We start from the raw sequence: 18,880 nt of genomic DNA on the forward strand, positions 1-18,880 counted from the left end.
CATTTTGGATACTATGAGCCTATGATCCGTCCAACAGTCAGCGCCACACATAGTTTTTGTAACCCTGACATCTTGTCTGTCCCTTCTCCTGATGATGACATAATCGATCAAATGCCAGTGCTTGGAACGGGGATACATCCACAAAGTCCTGTTACGGGTAGGAAGGCGGAAGATCGTATTGCTGATCAGAAGGTCATGTGCTGCACAAGTTTTCAGCAGTAACAGGCCATTGCTGTTACGCTTTCCCACTCCATTTTTCCTGATGACTCCTTCCCAGGCTGCGGCATCACATCTGACTCTTGCGTTAAAATCGCCAAGCACAATCAGCTTGTCTGTGCGGTGCACTGACGATAGCAGAGTATCTAGTTCTTCGTAGAATTTATCCTTCACATCCTCTGGGTTGGTCATTGTTGGAACATATGCGCTGATCAAAATAGCTTGTTTTCCTTTTTGAAGCGGAAGCTGCATTGTCATGAGCTGGTCATTCATACCCTTGGGGGAACTGGCAAGTTTCCAAACAAGATGATTCTTGATGGCGAAGCCAACTCCAGATTCGCGACGCTCATCACTGCTGCGGCCACTCCAGAAGAATGTATAGCCACCGCCTGACTCGGACAGCTGTCCTTCATTAGCAAGGCGAGTTTCGCTAAGGGCTGCAATGTCAATGTTGTAGCGTGCGAGCTCTCTAGCGACAAGTGCTGTTCTTCTCTCCGGTCTGTCTGCCGTGATGTTGTCCAGTAACGTGTGCACATTCCATGTGCCAATAGTGATCGGTGTCACTCTAAGTTTTGTTTTTGTTCGACCGCTTTTGTGGGATCCCCGCCAGCCACGGTATGCTGGCCAGGGTAAGGTGAAGCAGGCAATGTTTAAGGCACCTTTTCTAGCCCCCTCCTCATTCTACGGAGGTGAGCAGTGCAATCCTGAATAGGGCTGCTCAGTCGCTCAAGAAGATGCCGAGCTCCACTGCTGCTTCGGTCAGTGAGGAACGACCATTATGCCTGAGCCGCCTATGTGCAGGTCCGCAGCTACAGCTCCCAGTGTATCCACACCTGCTGCTTCGTCGCTCACCCATCGCCACAGGACTTGATATGATGTAATATGATATGATATTATGTCGAGACTTGCGTGTGAATTGGATTAAAGTGAGGGAGAGTTGCGCGACGTCAGCCTCACTCTCTCTTCCCAGTTCCTATCTGTATCCAGTGGCAGGACAGAAGTCGAGACGGCTGGAGATAGGGCAGGGCGCAGTGGATGACCAGGACGCCTACGTGTCTTGTCGTGCTCTTAAGCGTTCCACAACGCTTGCTGTCATTGCCTTCCTGACCATTGAACCAGGTTGCCCCAGTCAGCCGGATCCAGCCTTCGCATGCAATGGGTAGACAGGCCCTAACTCACCGAGAGTCTCATACTCATCGGCTACCCTCACCTGGTTTAGCCCGCCAGTCGAGACGGTCTCCGCGGAGGGTGTGGCCGCTGTCGCATGCTGACAGCTACTTGGAGCCACAGGTGAGAGCTGGGTGTTGTCAAGTGGGGACCAAAGTGGATGAGCTACTCCTAGGAGTACGACTGCTCCCCCATCAGAGGTACTACCCCTCCCTGACAACCCCATGTGAGTAGGTAACCGCTTGATAGCTTTCATCACCATATAGTTTTTGACAGGTTTCCACACCCCGTCCCATTGCCGGCGCCGTCCCCATTTTTCTGTGTTTGGCCGGGGGAAGGTTGCGTGCTTGTGTTTTGACATATTTAGAGAAAAAGTATGAAAGACTAGAAAGAGAGGCTGTAAGGGGTTTGCAGCTCCCTCCCCGTCCGTCTGGGCGGGAGACAACGCCCCTCGCTATGATACTTCTGGGATACCTTGGTTCAGGGGAAAATTAGCTCAGTGTTAATAGTTCAGGCCTGCAGTCAGACCGAGCAAAGATAGAGAGTCTGTGTCGCAGGGCAACGATTCACCGGTGAGGGATGATCTCTTCCGGCCTCTAAGTGCCCTCTACAGGCCGGTGTCTTGCCTGCCGCTGGTCCCGGTGTACCTCCCAGACCCCGGTGCCCCTCTACGTCAGGGTCCTGCCCCTGGCAGTAACCCACTATCTGGGTGTCCAGGGGCCCAGGGGAACCCCCAACCCTCTAACCACACCTTGCCTCAGTGGCTACTGCCAGTCACTGTCTAGCCCCCGCTCACTGGGACGGACTGCAGTATATAAACCACGCATCATCGGCAAGGGGGGTTGGACCAGCTGCCTCTGCCTATCTCTGGGCTGCCCCTCTGCAGCCCGAGTACCTTTTGTAGGTGTAAGAGTATCCAGACTCACCCCTGCGGCGCCTCCTGCTGGTCGTCCAGGGAATTAGCTCTCCAGCCTCTGGAGCGCCCTCTGCAGGCCAGTGATCCGCCTGTCCTCTTCCTCAGGCTCCTGTATCCCTCCCAGGACCCCGGTGCCCCTTTCTCTGGGTGCTGCCCCCGGGCAGTACCCACATACGCTAGGTCTCCCCTCCCAGGGGAACCCCCACCCACTAACCCCACCTCACCTCAGGATAAGGCCACTGCCAGTCACCAGCTAGCCCCCACTCTCTGGGGCAGACTGCAGTATAGGCCACTCATCATCGGCAAGGTTGGGTTCGGACCTGCTGCCTTGGCCTAGCCCTGGGCTGCCCTCTGCAACCCCCAGTACCCCTTGGCCTATTACCAGGCCACAGCCTGGGGCTATCCAGGCTGGAGCTCCCCAGCTCCTCAGCCTTTCCCCAGCCCTCCTCCACTCAGGTACCCTGTCTAGCTCCCTGCAGCCAGGCCCTTCTCTCTCTGCACTCAGAGAGAGACTCTTGAGATCCTGGCTCCCAGCCTTCTTATATAGGCCAGCTGGGGCCTGATTGGGGCATGGCCCAGCTGTGGCTACTTCCCCAATCAGCCCAGTAGCTTTTCCCTTTGCCCCAGCCCTCTACCAGGACTGTTTTAAACCCCTCAGGCAGGAGCGGGGTAGCCACCCTGCTACAGTAGGCCTTTATCTAGGTCTGCAGCCTGGGGTTTTGCCCAGAGCCCTCAATCAGGGCGGGGTGGCAATCGAGAAGGGGCTGTGGCCTACAGGCAGGCAGGCAGAGCAACAGAAGGTCCATTTGCCTGGCCACTGATCAGGATGGGGCAGCAAGCAAGTAGGGGGGCTCTGGCCTACAGTCCAGCAGAGCTGTGGCAGTCTGAGGGAGGTTACCTCTCTGGTGGGAGAGTCGGCACAACCGTCTGGCGTCCGGATTCAGGTGGGAGCCAGACCAATGCAGGCCTCCTGACAACCAGGTGGGGAGGCTACCACTCCTGATGTTGGGTTGCCGGGGGTAGGGGAACCCAGGCCCTCCCACTCACCTACGTCCCATCCCAGGGCCCTAATAGAAGCGGAGTGGCCTGCCACTGGGTCAGCGGGGAAAATCCGACTGCAACACACTGGCCGGCTCGTAGTCAATGACACAGCTGAATCTGATTTGGCTTCCCTGGGCTCCTTCCTACACGACCATTCTGTGTGTACATGGGTTCCAGGGTTGTTGTTTGCTTTGGACCACGAAAAAGTTCAAGCAGCTGAGATTACAGAAAAGTCCCATAAAATGTAAAAGGGCTTAAAGCCAATGGGGTTCTCTCTCTCCCTCTTTCTCTCTCCACATACACCACATCTATCTATCTATCCCCATACACAACCCCTCTCTCTATCTACCCCCATACACCCCCACATCTATCTATCTCCATACACCACATGTATCTATCCCCATACACCCCCTCTATCTATCTATCCCCATACACCGCATCTATCTATCCCCATACACCCCCTCTATCTATATACTCCCCCACTATCTATCCCCATACACCCCATCTATCTACATACACCCCCCTATTTATCTATATACTCCCCCTCTATCTATCCATCCGCATACACCACATCTATCTCCATACACCACATCTATCTATTTACCTATCTATCCCCATACACCCCATCTATCTATCTATCCCCATACACCCCATCTATCTATCTACATACACCCCCCTATTTATCTATCTACATACTCCACTTCTGTCTATCTATCCCCATACACTGGCTCTATCTATCTATCGCCATACACTCCCTCTATCTACATACTCCCCCTCTAGCTATCTATACCCATACACCACATCTATCTATCCCCATACACCCCCTCTATCTATGTACTCCCCGTCTATCTATCTATCCCCATACACCCCCTCTATCTATCTACATACTCCCCCTCTATCTATCTATCCCCATACACCCCATCTATCTATTTATCTATCTACATACACCCCCATCTATCTATCTATCTATCTATCTATTCCCATAGACCACATCTATCTATCTATCTATCTATCTATCCCCATACACAACCCCTCTCTCTATCTACCCCCATATACCCCCTCTATCTATCTATCTATCTATCTATCCCCATACACAACCCCTCTCTCTATCTACCCCCATACACCCCCTCTATCTATCTATTTATCTATCTATCTATCTATCTCCATACACCACATCTATCTATTTATCTATCTATCTATCTATCCGCATACACCCCATCTATCTATCTATCTATCTATCTATCCCATATACCACATATATTTGTCTATCTACATACACCCCCCATCTATCTATCTATCTATCTATCAGAAAAGATGCTTGGGGCCTGTTTTTTTAGATAAGAATAAGGCAGGTAAGGGGGTGCATAGTGAGGGAAGGGGAAGGAGAGGGCTATTGTTTAAAAATCTTGGATTGATAGGATTGGTTCAGGAAAATGCAGTCTATGACTCAGCTGTAGAACATTTTCTGATTGGTCCACCCGAGAGGCGGAGATAACCATGCTGTGGGCTGTGAGCCTTGGGAGCTCTCTCTTTTCCCGGGGGCAGCCGCAAGGGTAAGTTCTCTTCCCCACCCCCACCCCCCCGCCCTCCCTTCAGCTTTCTATACTTTCCTTCTCTCACTAAGCCAAAAGGATCTCTTGCTGTTTTCTATACTCTCCCTCTCTCAGGTCTGGTCTACACTAGTCGTTTATTTCGGAATTAGCTGAGTTAATTCGAAAAAAAATCATTCCGTCCACATGATCAAACCGTTTTCTTCGATTTAAAGGGCTCTTTAATCCGATTTCTGTACTCCACCTTGGCAAGTGGAGTAGTGCTTCAATCGAGATCGCAATCCCAGGTTAAAGGTATTGTGGACGCAATTCGACGTTATTGGCCTCCGGGAGCTATCCCAGAATGCTCCCTTGTGACCGCTCTGGACAACACTCTCAACTCCGATGCACTAGCCCAGTGGGCAGGAAAACCCCCGGGAACTTTTGAATTTCATTTCCTGTTTGGTCACCAGCAGCACAGGTGACCAGCAGCACAGTCCACCATCACAGGCGACCATGCAGAGTCCACCATCACAGGAGATCATGCAGTCCCGGATTCGCAGACGAACTCCAGCATGGTCCGAACGGGAGGTACTGGATCTCATTGCATGTTGGGGAGATGACTCTGTTATGGTAGAACTACGTTCCAAAAAAAGGAATGCAAATACGTACGCTAAAGTCTCCAGAGCCATGACGGAAAGAGGCTACTCCAGGGACACAGAGCAGTGTCGTACAAAAATCAAGGCACTCAGGCAAGCATACCAATAAGCCAGGGAGGCGAATGGGCGCTCTGGGTCACATCCCCATACATGCCGCTTCTACTGTGAGCTGCACCCCACCAATGTCCGTGGATACCTCCAAGGGGGGAGTTGAACGGAGCGAGGAGGATGAGTTATTGGAGGACGAAGAGGAGGAGGAGGACAGTGCACAGGCGGCAAGTGGGGAATCCGTTTTCACCCCTACCCAGGAACTATTCTTAATGCAGGAGCCAATAGCCCACCCCCCAACTCCCAAGGCAGACTCTCAGACCATGACCCTGGAGAAGGTACTTCTGGTGAGTGACCCTGATCAGAGCCACGCAGTGGGGGGCTGGGGGGAAACACAGCCACGCTGGGCTGCTCGCATTTAGTTTAAAGGGCTCATCCCTGCTCAGAGCCTCGTTGGAGCCATGCGGTGAGTGCGGGAGGGGAGCGGGGGGTTGTGTGAAGCGATCATCCCAGAGAGCCCGCAGGCCCTCCTTTTATATTGCAAACCCACCAGGCATTGCTTGCTATGGGAAAGGGGACCCGGCAGTTTGAAAGCATTGAAATGAATGCGGAAGAAGCAGAACCCCGCATGCCCCTAGGGCTTACCGTGGCTGGCTGCAAGCTAAATTCTGTTGCCCGGCCATGTATGATGTGCTGTGTACTATGAATTGCCCGTTTCACTGAGAAACAGTGTGTCCTTTGTTCTCTGAAATGTATCTTTTAAAATATTACCCTCCCTTTTTCTCCTCCCACAGGTGCAGACGTTTCAACGTGGCCCCTATCTACTCCATCCAAGAGGCTGGTCCAGATTAGAAGGTGGAAAAAACGAACTCAGGACAACATGTTCGCCGAGCTCATGCAGTCCTCCAGCATTGATAGGGCCCAGCTGAATGCGTGGTGGCAAACAATTGCGGAGTCCCATAAAGCATTACAGGAACACGAAGAGAGGAGGGACGCATGTGATGAGAGCAGGCAGGACGCTGTGGTCAAGCTCATGGGGGAGCAAACTGACATGCTGCACTGTATGGTGGATCTAATACAGGAAAGGCAGCAAGACCACAGACTGCCACTGCAGCCCCTGTTTAACCACCCTCCCTCCTCCCCAAGTTCCATAGCCTCCTCACCCAGACGCCCAAGAACACGAGGGGGGAGGCTATGGGGACCCACACACTCAACCCCAGAGGATCACCCAAGTAGCAGAAAGCTGGCATATGCGAACTTTTGATTTGGTTTCTGGACTTGTCCTTCCCTCCTCCTCCACCCCCATAACCCAACCCCCCCCCCCAATCTACCTTCTTATTTCTCTCAATGTGTTGTGCAACAAGTAATAAACAATGGTTTTAAACAATTGTGACGTTATTTCCTTTCATATATATAGGGGGCGGGTAACTTCAAGATAAACAAACACAACTGTCACACCGTACCCTGGCCAGTCATGAAACTGTCTTTCAAAGCTTCTCAGATGCGCAGCGCGCCCTGCTGCGCTCTTCTAATTGTCCTGTTGTCTGGCTGTGCGAAATTGGCCGCCAGACCAGTTGTCTCAACCTCCCACCCCGCCATAAACATCTCCCCCTTACTCTCACAGATATTGTGGAGCACACAACAAGCAGCAATTACAACTGGAATATTGGTTGTGCTGAGATCTAACCGAGTCAGTAAACTGCGCCAGCGCGCTTTCAAACGTCCAAAAGCACATTCTACCACCAACCTGCACTTGCTCAGCCTATAGTTGAACTGCTCCTTATTACTGTCCAGGGTGCCTGTGTACGGCTTCATGAGCCAGGGCATTAAGGGGTAGGCTTGGTCCCCGAGGATAACTATAGGCATTTCAACATCCCCATCAGTAATTTTCTGGTCTGGGAAGTAAGTCCCTTCCTGCAGCTGTTCAAACAGACCAGAGTTCCTGAAAATGCGAGCGTCATGCACTTTTCTCGGCCATCCCATGTTGATATCCGTGAAATGTCCCTTGCGATCCACCAGTGCTTGCAGCACCATGGAAAAGTACCCCTTACGGTTTACGTACTGGCTGCCCTGGTGTGCCGGGGCCAAGATAGGGATATGCGTTCCGTCTATCACCCTGCCACAGTTAGAGAAACTGAGAGCATTAAAGCCATCCACAATGGTCTGCACATTTTCCAAAGTCACTACCCTTGATAGCAGCTGGTCACTGATTGTGTTGGCTACTTGCAGCACAGTAGCTCCCACAGTAGATTTGCCCACTCCAAACTGATTCCTGACTGACCGGTAGCTGTCGGGCGTTGCAAGCTTCCACAGTACTATGGCCACTCGCTTCTCAACTGTGAGGGCTGCTCTCATTTTGGTGTCTTTCCACTTCAGGGCAGGGGACAGCAAGTCACAAAGTTCCATGAAAGTGGCCCTATGCATACGAAAGTTTCGCAGCCACTGGGAATCATCCCAGACCTGCAACACTATGCGGTCCCACCAGTCTGTGCTTGTTTCCCGGGCCCACAATCGGCATTTCATGGCATGAACCTGGCCCAACGCCACCATGATCTCCCAATCGCCACATGCCGTGCTTCTAGGAACGTAGGTGTCCATGTCCTCATCAGTATAGTAATCGCGCTGTCGTTGCTTCCTCACCTGTTTTTGCAGATACTGCACATACTGCTGGATAATGTGCGAGGTATTTACAATGGTCAAGACTGCACCGGCGATCTGAGCGGGCTCCATACTTGCCGTGCTATGGCGCCTGCATGGGTAATCCTGGAAAAATGGCGCAAAACGTAGGAGAGCTGTTGGGTTCAAGATGGCCGATAAAAGGCGGGAAATGGTTGCCTTCTGTAGCTTCCACATGAGCCCAGCACTGACAACATATAGAAATTTGCTAGCGATGCAAGAATGGGGGAGCAGAGTTTGTGGCGGAAGCTGTGCTGCTAGGTTCACAATGGCCGAACAACGGCGGGAAATGGTTGCCTTCTGTAGCTTCCACTGGAGTCCAGCACCGACAACATGGAAACATTTGCTAGCGATGCAAGAACGGGAGAGCAGAGTTTGCGGCGGAAACTTTGCTGCTCGGTTCACGATGGCCAAACAACGGCGGGAAATGGTAAGGAATTTTCTCTCTTTTGCACAGCTCTGTTTTCTGCTTACTAACAAAAAAGGATCTCTCTATCTCTTGCTGTTTTCTGTACTTTACACAGCCCTGTGTCACTGACACAGGATCTCTTGCTAATTTTTCTGCCATGTGATTTCTTTCACTCAACCTTCTCAACCTTCCTTTATATTTCCCTCTTTTATTTAATTAGCCTTTACTTTTTAAAATTTATTTCAATTTTTTTACTCTTATTATTTTTTAGTCCCAACAAAAATAACCTTTTACCACATTCTTGCTATTCTATAAAACAAACTCCTCTCTCTTGTTGCTTTCTCTTGTTTCCCCTCTTTCTTCTATTTAAAATAACCTTTCTTTCCTTTTTTCCTCTAAGCCTAACCAATCTTTCTTTTTTTAAAACTCCTTTCCTTTAAGGCCTCTGTAGCGAGGGGGCGTGGTCTCCCGCCCTGACAGACAGGGAGAGAGCCATGAATGCCCCCTGTTGGGCAGAACCGGGACTTCCGCGGCCACCCCACCGGAAGCAGAAGGGCGGGACAGGAAGCGGAACTATAAAAGGCTGGTCCTCCAGCTCAATCGGGAGAGAGCTGCCAGAGGAGCAGGACGTCTCTTCCCCGCTGCGTGACCGCAGACCTAACGGAGACAGCTATCCTGACAGAGACCCAGAGGGGCTGACAGAGCTGCCACTAGCCGTCTACCCCAGCGAAGCAAACAACAACCCTGGAACCCATGTACACATGGAATCGAGTGTAGGAAGAAGCCCAGGGAAGCCAAATCGGATTCAGCTGTGTTATTGACTACAAGCCGGCCAGCATGTTGCAGTTGGACTTTTGCCACTGACCCAGTGGCGGACAACTCCACCGCAGTTAGGGCCCTGGGCTTGGACGCAGTGGAGCGGGAGGGCCTGGGTTCTTCTACCCCCACCACCCCAACGTCAGGAGTGGTAGCCTCCCCACCTGGTTGTCAGGAGGCCTGCATTGGTCTGGCACCCGCCTGAATCCAGATGACAGACAGTTGTGCTGACTCTCCCACCAGAGAGCTAACCTCCCCTAGACTGCGACAGCTCTGCCGGACTGTAGGCCAGAGCCCCCCTACTTGCTTGCTGCCCCGCCCTGATCAAGGGCCAGGCAAATGGACCTTCTGGTGCTCTACCTGCCTGACCGTAGGCCAGAGCCCCTACTCAATTGCTGCCCTGCCCTGATTGAGGGCCCTGGGCAAACAGTCTCTCTACCATTACTTGGCCTGACTGCAGGCTAGGACCATTAACACTGAGCTAATTTTCCCCTGAACCAAAGTACCCAGAACTATCATAGCAAAGGGCGTGGTCTCCCGCCCAGATGGACGGGGAGGGAGCCGTGAACCCCTTACAGTCTCTCTTTTTACTCATTCATACTTTTTCTCTAAATATGTCAAAACACAGGCACACAAGGGATAGCTTGGGGGAGGGATAGCTCAGTGGTTTGAGCATTGGCCTGCTAAACCCAGGGTTGTGAGTTCAGTCCTTGAGGGGGCCACTTAGGGATCTGGGGCAAAATCAGTACTTTGTCCTGCTAGTGAAGGCAGGGGGCTGGACTCAATGACCTTTCAAGGTCCCTTCCAGTTCTAGGAGATGGGATATCTCCATTAATTTTAAAAATTGGGGGGGAGGGATAGCTCAGTGGGTTTGAGCATTAGCCTACTAAACCCAGGGTTGTGAGTTCAATCCTTGAGGGGGCCACTTGGGGATCTGGGGCAAAATCAGTACTTGGTCCTGCTAGTGAAGGCAGGGGGCTGGACTCGATGACCTTTCAAGGTCCCTTCCAGTTCTAGGAGATAGGATATCTCCATTATAAAAAAAAAAAAAAAAAAAAAAAAAAAAAAACCAACCTTCCCCCGGCCAAACACAGAAAAATAATACAAAATAAATTTCAAAATGGCCGACGGTGCCAAAAACATACATGACCGGAAACGGGGACGGAGGGCGGGATGTAAATGCTACACACTGCAGGGAAACCTGTCAAAAAGTACATGGTGATGAAAGCTATCGAGCAGTTAACTACTCACATGGCTGCGCAGGGCAGGCAGCCAATGGGGAAGAAGCCATGGTCTGGTACGAATCTCCCAGGGAAGGGAGGCTGGCTTTTCTCAGATCTAGGGCAGCTGGGCAGCTTCAATGACCGGGCTCTTCTTAGTGCACATTCTTGTTATCCTATGAAAGAATGTCCGTAGGCTGCAGCGGGCTGGAGGGTGGTTCTTGAACTCCTCCAGGATGAGGATGGTCTGAGAAGCCAGGCTTTGGACCGAGGAGTTGCTGTCCTGCTGCAAGCCTTTGAGGTCTAAGATTGAAAGGAAGGAAATGGAGGTCAGAGCCACAGCGCTCTGGAGAGCCCCAGCAGACCAAGCCAGCGCTGTACCTCTTGGCCTGTGACAAGCAGGCTGGGAGGCGGGAGGCAGGGGACTAGCAGGAACAACCAGCAACCCTCACTAAACATCCCTGCTGCCCTCAACAAATGGGGGAGCCTCCAGACACAGGCAAGAAGACCCAATGAACCCCATTCACTCACTATTTCTAGGACTGCCCCGTCGCTGCAGTATCTGAGCACCTCATCCCTGCCTGTATTTACCCTCCGCCTTCCCCCCAATGCACAGATGGGCACTTAGGTCCAGAGAGGGGGAGAGTCACAAAGGGGGCTTGGACATTGTTAGGCTATGCCGAACTTTAGGTGCCCTGCTGCCCTCCAGGAAATGCCGAGGAGGGAGCTCAGCCATTCTTGTATGTAAGAGAGGAGTATGACTGCTCAGAGCTCCGGTATGAAACAGCAGAAAAACCTGAGAGTCTCTGGATAAAGTTGAGAAGTGTGAGCAACAAAGGTGATGTCGTGGTCGGAGTCTGCTATAGACCACCAGACCAGGGGGATGAGGTGGATGAGGCTTTCTTCTGGCAACTAGCAGAAGTTGCTAGATCGCAGGCCCTGGTTCTCATGGGAGACTTTAATCACCCTGATATCTGCTGGGAGAGCAATACAGCGGTGCACAGACAATCCAGGAAGTTTTTGGAAAGTGTAGGGGACAATTTCCTGGTGCAAGTGCTGGAGGAACCAACTAGGGGCAGAGCTTTTCTTGACCTGCTGCTCACAAACAGGGAAGAATTAGTAGGGGAAGCAAAAGTGGATGGGAACCTGGGAGGCAGTGACCATGAGATGGTCGAGTTCAGGATCCTGACACAAGGAAGAAAGGAGAGCAGCAGAATACGGACCCTGGACTTTAGAAAAGCAGACTTTGACTCCCTCAGGGAACAGATGGGCAGGATCCCCTGGGAGAATAACATGAAGGGGAAAGGGGTCCAGGAGAGCTGACTGTATTTTAAAGAAACCTTATTGCGGTTGCAGGAACAAACCATCCCGATGTGTAGAAAGAATAGTAAATATGGCAGGCGACCAGCTTGGCTAAACAGTGAAATCCTTGCTGATCTTAAACGCAAAAAAGAAGCTTACAAGAAGTGGAAGATTGGACAAATGACCAGGGAGGAGTATAAAAATATTGCTCAGGCATGCAGGAGTGAAATCAGGAAGGCCAAATCACACTTGGAGTTGCAGCTAGCAAGAGATGTTAAGAGTAACAAGAAGGGTTTCTTCAGGTATGTTAGCAACAAGCAGAAAGTCAAGGAAAGTGTGGGCCCCTTACTGAATGAGGGAGGCAACCTAGTGACTGAGGATGTGGAAAAAGCTAATGTACTCAATGCTTTTTTTGCCTCTGTCTTCACGAACAAGGTCAGCTCCCAGACTGCTGCACTGGGCAGCACAATATGGGGAGAAGGTGACCAGCCCTCTGTGGAGAAAGAAGTGGTTTGGGACTATTTAGAAAAACTGGACGAGCACAAGTCCATGGGGCCGGATGCGCTGCATCCGAGGGTGCTAAAGGAGTTGGCGGATGAGATTGCAGAGCCATTAGCCATTATTTTTTAAAACTCATGGCGATCGGGGCAGGTCCCGGATGACTGGAAAAAGGCTAATGTAGTGCCCATCTTTAAAAAAGGGAAGAAGGAGGATCCGGGGAACTACAGGCCAGTCAGCCTCACCTCAGTCCCTGGAAAAATCATGGAGCAGGTCCTCAAGGAATCAATTCTGAAACACTTAGAGGAGAGGAAAGTGATCAGGAACAGTCAGCATGGATTCACCAAGGGGAAGTTGTGCCTGACTAACCTAATTGCCTTCTATGATGAGATAACTGGCTCTGTGGATGAGGGGAAAGCAGTGGATGTGTTATTCCTTGACTTTAGCAAAGCTTTTGATACGGTCTCCCACAGTATTCTTGCCGCCAAGTTAAAGAAGTACGGGCTGGATGAATGGACTGTACGGTGGATAGAAAGCTGGCTAGATCGTCAGGCTCAACGGGTAGTAATCAATGGCTCCATGTCTAGTTGGCAGCCGGTTTCAAGCGGAGTGCCCCAAGGATCGGTCCTGTGGCTGGTTTTGTTTAATAGCTTCATTAATGATCTGGAGGATGGTGTGGACTGCACTCTCAGCAAGTTTGCAGATGACACTAAACTAGGAGGCGTGGTAGATACACTAGAGGGTAGGGATCGGATACAGAGGGACCTAGACAAATTAGAGGACTGGGCCAAAAAAAACCTGATGAGGTTCAACAAGGACAAGTGCAGAGTCCTGCACTTAGGATGGAAGAATCCCAGGCACTGCTACAGAATAGGGACCGAATGGCTAGGTAGCAGTTCTGCAGAAAAGGACCTAGGGGTCACAGTGGACGAGAAGCTGGATATGAGTCAACAGTGTGCTCTTGTTGCCAAGAAGGCTAACGACATTTTGGGCTGTATAAGTAGGGGCATTGCCAGCAGATCGAGGAACGTGACCGTTCCCCTTTATTCGACATTGGTGAGGCCTCATCTAGAATACTGTGTCCAGTTTTGGGCCCCACACTACAAGAAGGATGTGGAAAAATTGGAAAGAGTCCAGCGGAGGGCAACAAAAATGATTAGGGGTCTGGAGCACATGACTTATGAGGAGAGGCTGAGGGAACTGGGATTGTTTAGTCTCCAGAAGAGAAGAATGAGGGGGGATTTGATAGCAGCCTTCAACTACCTGAAGGGGGGTTCCAAAGAGGATGGAGCTCGGCTGTTCTCAGTGGTGGCAGATGACAGAACAAGGAGCAATGGTCTCAAGTTGCAGTGGGGGAGGTCCAGGTTGGATATTAGGAAACACTATTTCACTAGGAGGGTGGTGAAGCACTGGAATGCGTTACCTAGGGAGGTGGTTGAGTCTCCTTCCTTGGAGATTTTTAAGGCCCGGCTTGACAAAGCCCTGGCTGGGATGATTTAGTTGGGAATTGGTCCTGCTTTGAGCAGGGGGTTGGACTGGATGACCTCTTGAGGTCCCTTCCAACCCTGATATTCTATGATTCTGTGATTCTCTAGCTCTGGTTGGGAGGCCCAGCTGTGAACCTGCTCTGGGAGTGAGAAGCCTGAGCTATATCACTCCCCCCCTCCCCCATTCGCCAACAAATGTGGAGATGCTGCTCTGCCCTGTGCTGCCCAGGGGTCCGGGCACGCAGCAAGGAGGTAGGTGACCGGACGTCACCTCGGCCTCATTTGGAGCAGTGGCTTCACCCCAGGCACCCCACGTGGAGGTGACTGCTCCAAACACTGGGCTAGTGAGTGCAAGGGGGGAGGCAGCACCCCACCTCGGCTGTGTTTTTGGGGGGGGGGCAATCATCTGCGAAGGCCAGCCAGCTCAGGCCCAGTTTGGGGATCTGCCAGGCCGCAGCTCTGAGGTCAGGGCTAAGTGCCTGGCATATGCTAACCAGCAGACATGACAGGGTGAGGGGGCAGCTGATCAGGGGTTTGGGGATCTACATTTTGCATCCCTTTGTGGCTCTCACCCGAGATCATGTTGCTGGCATTGGAGATTGAACCCAGCCCATGGCCCTGGGCCGTTCATCCCCCTAGCGCTCAGTGCTCAAAGCAGGTACCACTCACCGTTGCAGATGACATCCAGCTTGTCCTGGCTCCTCTGGTCCAGCTGCCGGGCAGTGAGCCCTACACATACAAACAGCTCGTCACATCCCCGCATCCCCAGCAAGGGTGTCAAATGTCACCCTCCAAGCAACCCCTCGCTTCCCCCACCCCTCGCTGGCCAGGACGCGCTCCCGAATCCCCAGGGGAAAGGGTGAGTCCCCAGGGATGGTTACAGGGCTGGTTGCCAAAGGAGAGCACAGCACCTTGAGGGTCCACTACCAAGAGCCCATGGTGGGGTATGGGGGGGCGGGGAATGGGGACTGCATGGGGAGCAGTGGGGTTAGAGGGGGCCCATCAGCCGATCAGGGCAGTTTGGGGTGAGCTTGCTCCTGCGGACTTCTGACACCCTTGATCCTTCATTAGACAATCAGGAGCCCAAGGGTTACTTCTCGCTGCTGGCAGGGACTGTGGAGAGCCTGGGACCGGATCCAGCCCCCCTGCTAAAGGGACCCCTGCTCTGTGGTTACCTATGAAACTGATGGCCGCTTCTTTAATTGGAGCCTGTGGGTTCTCCAGAAAGGCCTTGGTCTGGCACAGAAAGTTGTTGGCTCTCCCCTTGTAGCGCGTCACCTAGGACCAGAACAAGGGAGCACAAGGTTATTAAAGGCCTTTCCGTCCCGCAGGCCGGGTTCCAGGTGTGTGGAGCGCACGTCCTGTTTTCACCCCTCCTTCCTGTGCCGGGGTGATCACGCAGAAGGACTACACCCAGGGCCAGGAGTGGTCCCGGGGCTGGGGCTCAGTGTGGGCACAGAGCTGGGCAATGGGGGGTGCCCTATCCACCGATTCCCCCGCTCCTGCCAGCGAGGGCTGTGCAATGAATGACCTGAGGGCTCCCTCACCAGGCAGTCACAGCTTTGCCAGGTTTCCTTGTGCTGGATGAAGCCACCAAGCTGGTGCCACTTCGGGAATTCTGCAGCACTGCTGAGGTTGTCCCAACACACCTGCAAAACAAGTGGGGCCAGGGCGAGCCGGCCACGGTTACGGGAGCTGGAAGCCACTAGCCTGGTTACCCGGAGGCCGGGGAGGCCATGCGTGCTGAATGCTTCCCGGCCCCAGGTTGCTTGCGGAAGGGCGGCGGTGTGGCTAAGGCAATGGCTGGAGACCTGACTTAATTCCCAGCTCTGCCTGCGGGAACTCAGGCAAGTTGCTTAGGCCCAGGGCTGCAAAGGGATTTAGGTGCCTAATGCCTATGGGTGATCAATACTTTTGAGGCGCTAGGCCTCATGCTGTGCCTCAGTTCCCCACCTCATGGTGGGTAGAAGGGTGAATTCATTAGTACTGGTGACATTTGGCTCCCAAGTGATGGTGGCCATGAGCGCTAGCATGTGCACAGACACCTGGGGCGGGGGAGAGCGGGCGACTTGGGCATCTCATGTCTAGTACGGGCTGTCCGGGCTGCTTGGCCAAGGGCACACTGGGTCTTGCGCACCATCTGGAGACTGGGTAGCCCTGCTCCTGGTAGGGGCCATGGCCAGGGTTGTGCTCTTCCCACCAGTACAGCCAGGGATGGTGCGGAGGCCAGTGGCTGTAGGAGTGGTGAGGCGACCCCTCCCCCCACCCAATCTCTCAGCCTGGCTGCAGAGGGGGGGAGTGTTGCGCTCAGAGGATGCAGGGAAGACTCAGCAGTTGGGTGGGGCGCCATGGTCATGGCGCTACTGCACTCAACGTTCAAGTGATTTTGAGCGCCTGACTGTCACAGCACTGAGCACCTGCCCTCTGTCAGCAAGACCCTTTAAAGAGGGGGTGTCACATGCTGCCCCCTCAAAACAAATTACTGGTCACTCTGTAACGGTATCCGCTGCAGGCTCCAGCTCGTGGCCTCACCTGGGACACGTTGGGACGCTCATCATGCACGAGGAGGAGCAGCGGGACCAGGCTCTGGAGCACAGGCTCCTTCATCCGCCTCCTGTTGAGCCCCCTTACAAGCTCCAGCAGGTGTTTAAAGAGGGTGATGGAGAGCATTCGGAGCCTGCTGGACACCTGCAAGAGACGACGTGGGGAGGAGACGCTGTGACAGTCATTCTCACCCAGCCAGAGATGTCTGCCCTGCAGGGGGTATTGGTATTGGTAACTCACCCTCAGCCATACAGCCACAGCTGGGGCCAGAGTCTCATGGGCATAGCATCATTGAAGGCAATAGAGATGCAGTTTTCCACCAGTTGAGGGGCTGGCCTGGTAACTTCTTGGCCAGGGAGAGCAGTAAGGTGGGGTGAGACTGCCCCTGGACTCTCACAGCCAGCTCTGGGCACACTGACATCAGCACACACCTGTGTCAGCCAAGGGGGAACGCTCAGGGCAGAGCAGCGCCAGGACAGGGGTGGCAGAGAGGGAGTGATGAGGAAAGATTCAAAGAGCGAAGCGGGGGAGGGTGTAGTTTGTCCTCCCGCTTTGCGGGCCCAGCTCACACTGCTGTTGACCCACAGCGGCCCTCTAGCCAGGCCAAGGGGACCAGGCGTGGGGGGCAAATTCCTACACTGGTGTTTGTTCGAGCCACGCACAGGGACCTGGGGTGGATTTAACCAGGGCCAAGGGGTGGTAAATGTGCAGGAGCTCCCAGATAGGGGGCCTTGGAAGCCATGACTGGAAGCCACCCAGCCTCAAGGGGCTCGGGGTGGGGTGAGGGTTGCCCCACTCCTGTGCATGGGTTTCTTGTTAACTCAGAGCCGGCCCCGCTTGGTCACATGGTGCTGCTGGGCCCCCTCCCTGCATGGCTGCTGGCAGACCTGAACCAGTCCAGTGACCAGGGAGGCTGGGCGAGCTGTGCCAAGCAGGGAGAACCAGGAGCAATAGCTGGATGCTGTAGGGAGGGGCCACTGCTATCTGGGAGGTGAGGCTGAGGGGGCAGCCTGGAGACGGGGTGACTTGAGCTGTTCTGGGAGTGGCTGAACCTTTAAACGGTGACCCCCCAATCAGCAGTTACATGTCGCCTCTGGGCACCAGGTTCTAGACAAGGCAGTTCTCTGTGTGACATCTGTTGTAAAAGTGTTCATAAGTTCTTTTAGCCTGTTTATCTGATTTGGCTGCGCTCTTCCTGTCTGGCCACTTTGTAGTAGGTTCTTGGAACAGTAGTTCTGAGTTGTCTTTCCATGAGGAGTTGTGCTGGACTAGATGCAGGAGCTGCTGTTGGTGTTGATCTGTAATTCAGAGGCGCAAGGAATGGATCTTCCTGCTGTCAGATGTTTTTGGCTGTCTGCGCAGCTCTCTCAGCCTCTCCATTCGCTTGTGAGTAATGTGGGCTGCCAGTGATATGAGCAAAATCATATTTCATTCAGACTGACTTAAATTCTGCTGCAGTGAATTGTGGGACATTGTCCATCACTAGTTGTTCTGGATACAGAAATGAGCAAACATACACTTCAGTTTCTCAATAACACTGCAACATGTTATGTCTTTCAAGTACATTATTTCTATATAGCTGGAAAAATAGTCCACAATGACCTGGCAATGATGTCCTCTGAATTCACAAAAATCTGCAGCTAGTCTTTCCCAGTTCTCTCTCTTGTAGAGGTGGTTGTTCACTGGTTCAGCATTGCCTCTTAAGTTGATTTGGACTAGATCACCTTTCAAAAGCCCAATAGCATCAGATCCTCAAGTTCTTCCATCTTTCTCACTAGGCCCATCATGGCTGCTACACTGCAGCTGAGAAGGTTGTTGGTCTTTGATCTCATACACACTGAACGCAAAGCTTTTGTCTTTGTAAATTGGTTCGGTGATGAACTGGCCCATGCAGTTCAAAATCCCTTCAGGGAGGGTCAGAGCTGTGTGACATCAGCTCTCGAGTCAATTTTAAAGTCAATAGTCTTGCTTTCAATATTCAATGTCACTCTCCAGGCGGGCGCCATGTCATCACAAGTGATAGATCCCAGAATCAATGGGTCTTGATTGTCTTCAATATGAGTCAACTCCCTGACTGCTTCAGTGCAACGAACAGCTGCAAAATGTCCATATTTCAGGCATTTATTACAGCATGCGCCTCTGGCTGGACATGTATCATCCCTTGGGATATGACTTTTCCACACCTTGTGCATGTAGACTGGCATTTGTCCCTCTTAGCCTGGGAATTCTCTCTCCTTACCTCAGGGATTTTATGAGAAAGACTTTTAACACTTAAGTGTCTGTTTGTAGCTTTTAAGCTAGTTGCAGGTTTTTCAATTTGCTTTTGCCTGTTGTTTGACTAATTCTGACTCT

At 52.4% G+C, this 18,880-nt stretch overlaps 1 long non-coding RNA gene across 1 annotated transcript; it reads right to left on the reverse strand.

Annotated features, from left to right (window-relative positions):
- Positions 1–10,613: 10,613 nt before the first annotated feature.
- Positions 10,614–15,443, reverse strand: LOC135979600 (uncharacterized). Its single transcript, XR_010596877.1, has 3 exons — positions 15,160–15,443; positions 14,654–14,713; positions 10,614–11,000 (listed from the first exon to the last, which is right to left on the reverse strand). It is a non-coding gene; the product is annotated as an uncharacterized LOC135979600 (long non-coding RNA).
- Positions 15,444–18,880: the final 3,437 nt, after the last annotated feature.

Source organism: Chrysemys picta, unplaced genomic scaffold, assembly GCF_011386835.1.
Source record: "Chrysemys picta bellii isolate R12L10 unplaced genomic scaffold, ASM1138683v2 scaf1028, whole genome shotgun sequence".
NCBI classification, from domain to species: Eukaryota; Metazoa; Chordata; order Testudines; family Emydidae; genus Chrysemys; species Chrysemys picta.